The sequence below is a fragment of the Lathamus discolor genome, unplaced genomic scaffold (assembly GCF_037157495.1).
Source record: "Lathamus discolor isolate bLatDis1 unplaced genomic scaffold, bLatDis1.hap1 Scaffold_254, whole genome shotgun sequence".
Lineage (NCBI taxonomy): Eukaryota > Metazoa > Chordata > Aves > Psittaciformes > Psittacidae > Lathamus > Lathamus discolor.
This window is the reverse complement of record NW_027069283.1, coordinates 2,285-5,185: the sequence shown is the minus strand read 5'-3', so window position 1 is coordinate 5,185 and position 2,901 is coordinate 2,285. Positions and strand designations below refer to the sequence as shown.

Here is a 2,901-nt window from a genome sequence, read left to right as displayed (position 1 = left end):
AAGGGTGCTTATGGGGCTGCAGGGGCACTTATGGGTCCAAAGGGGTATTTCTGGGTCCCAAAGGGGCACTTATGGGTCAAAAAGGGGCACTTATGGGACTAGAGAAGCACTTAGGGGTCCCAAAGGGGCACTTATGGGTCCAAAAGGGTGCTTATGGGGCTGCAGGGGCACTTATGAGTCCAAAGGGGTGCTTATGGGTCCCAAAGGGGCACTTATGGGTAGAAAAGGGGCACTTATGGGACTGGAGAGGCACTTATGGGTCCAAAGGGGTATTTCTGGGTCCCAAAGGGGCACTTATGGGTCCCAAAGGGGCACTTATGGGTCCAAAAGGGCGCTTATGGGGCTGGAGTGGCACTTATGGGTCCAAAGGGGTATTTCTGGGTCCCAAAGTGGCGCCTATGGGTCCCAAAGGAGCGCTTATGGGTCCCAAAGGGGCACTTATGGGGCTGGGGGTGTCACGTCTGGGTCCCAAGCCATTTTCTATTGCGACCCCCATAGAAGTCAATGGGGAGCAGACAAGACGTAGCCGGGCCGGGCCAGAGCGTCTCCTCCCTGCTCCACCTCTATGGTGCTCCCCATAGAGGCCTCAGTCCTCCAGAGCAGACGAGTGGGGCCAGAGCGTCCTTCGCCCCTCTGTTGGGTCTCTATGGTGCTGGGTGGCGGGGCTCGGTCCTCCAAGATGGCCGCCGGCGCAGGAACTGCTCCAGGTCGATGGCGCGAGCGACGCGGCGGCCGTAGGGGTCGCGCTGGAGCGCCCCCTGGTGGGCGGCTGCGGGTGGGAGGACTCAGGGAGGGGAGGCAGGCAAAAAGCACCGGATCCGGCCCAAAATGGACCCAAAACCGGCCCAAACCCACCCGAAATACACCTTGAAACACCGCAATTCCACCTTAAAAGCCCCAGTTCCCCATTAAACCCCCCGAATTCCACCTTAAAACTCCCAAATTCCACATTAATTACCCCAACTTCCACCTTAAAAACCTCAAATTCCACCTTAAACCCCCCAAATTCCACCTTAACCCCCCCGAATTCCACCTTAAAACCCCCAAATTCCACCTTAAGCCCCACAAATTCGACCTGAAACCCCCCAAATTCCACCTTAAACTCCCCGAATTCCACCTTAAGCCCCCCAAATTCCACCTTAAAAACCCCAAATTCCACCTTAAAAACCCCGAATTCCACCTTAAAAACCCAAATTCCACCCTTAACCCCCCCAAATTCCACCTTAACCCCCCCAAATTCCACCTTAAAAACCCCAAATTCCACCTTAAACCCCAAATTCCACCTTAAACCCCCAAATTCCACCTTAAACCCCCAAATTCCACCTTAAACCGCCGAATTCCACCTTAATCTCCCCAAAATTCACCTTAAACCCCCAAATTCGACCTTAAAACTCCCGAATTCTACCTTAATTCCCCCAACTTCCACCTTAGAAAACCCAAATTCCACCCTGAACCCCCCTACTTCCACCTTAACCCCCCCTAATTCCACCTTAAACCCCCAAATTCCACCTTAAACAACACAAATTCCACACTAAACCCCCCGGATTCCACCTTAAACCCTCAAATTCCACCTTAAAACCCATAAATTCCACCTTAAAAAAAACCTGAATTCCACCTTAAACCCCCCAAATTCCACCTTTAAACCCCCAAATTCCACCTTAAAAAACCCAATTCCACCTTAAACCCCCCAAATTCCACCTTAACCCCCCGAATTCCACCTTAACCCCCCCCAATTCCACCTTAAACCCCCCAATTCCACCTTTAAACCCCCAAATTCCCCCTTAAAACCCCCAAATTCCACCTTAAACCCCTCAAATTCCACCTTAAAATCCATAAATTCCACCTTAAAAAAACTGAATTCCACCTTAAAAGCCCCCAATTCCACCTTAAAACCCCCAAATTCCACCTTAAACCCCCCAAATTCCACCTTAAAAAAACTGAATTCCACCTTAAAAGCCCCCAATTCCACCTTTAAACCCCCAAATTCCACCTTAAAACCCCCAAATTCCACCTTAAACCCCCCAAATTCCACCTTAAAAAAACTGAATTCCACCTTAAAACCCCAAATTCCACCTTAAAAGCCCCCAATTCCACCTTAACCCCCCCGAATTCCACCTTAAACCCCCAAATTCCACCTTAAACCCCCAAATTCCACCTTAATCCCCCCAAATTCCACCTTAACCCCTCCAAATTCCACCTTAAAACCCATAAATTCCACCTTAAAACCCCCAAATTCCACCTTAAACCCCCCCAATTCCACCTTAAGAGCCCCCCATTCCACCTTAACCCCCCCATTCCCCCCCTACGAGCGCTCACCCAGCTCGCTGGCGATGGCCGCTCGCGTCGGGCCGGAGGCCGAGGCCCAGGCGGCCTCGAGGACGCGGCTCCCGGTGCGGTGACAGGCGAGGTGCAGCCAGTGCCCCTGCGGGAGCGGCCCGGGCCACCTTAAACCAGCCCAGGGGGCCCAGTGCCCCCCAAACGGCTTCGAACCCCCAAAAATGGCTTCAAACCCCCCAAAATGGCTTCAAACCCCCCAAAATGGCTTCAAACCCCCCAAAAATGGCTTCAAACCCCCCCAATTCCACCTTAAAACGCCACTTCATTCTGGGTGCAAAACGCCCCATTTTGGGTCTAAAAACGCTCATTTTGGGTCGAAAGGGGCGCATTTTGGGTCCAAAAGGACCAATTTCGGGTCTAAAAGTGCCCATTTTGGGTCCAAAAAGCCCCATTTCAGGTCTAAAAAGGCTCATTTTGGGTTTAAAACGTTCGTTTTGGGTCCAAAAGGGCCAATTTTGGGTCCAAAAGGGCTCATTTTGGGTCTAAGAGGCCCCATTTTGGGTCTAAAAACACTCATTTTGGGTCTAAAAAGGCTCATTTTCGGTCCAAAAGGGCTTACTTTGG

At 51.6% G+C, this 2,901-nt stretch overlaps 1 long non-coding RNA gene across 1 annotated transcript; it reads right to left on the bottom strand.

Annotated features, from left to right (window-relative positions):
• Positions 1 to 460: 460 nt before the first annotated feature.
• Positions 461 to 2,557, bottom strand: LOC136006505 (uncharacterized). Its single transcript, XR_010609167.1, has 2 exons — positions 2,317 to 2,557; positions 461 to 769 (listed from the first exon to the last, which is right to left on the bottom strand). It is a non-coding gene; the product is annotated as an uncharacterized LOC136006505 (long non-coding RNA).
• Positions 2,558 to 2,901: the final 344 nt, after the last annotated feature.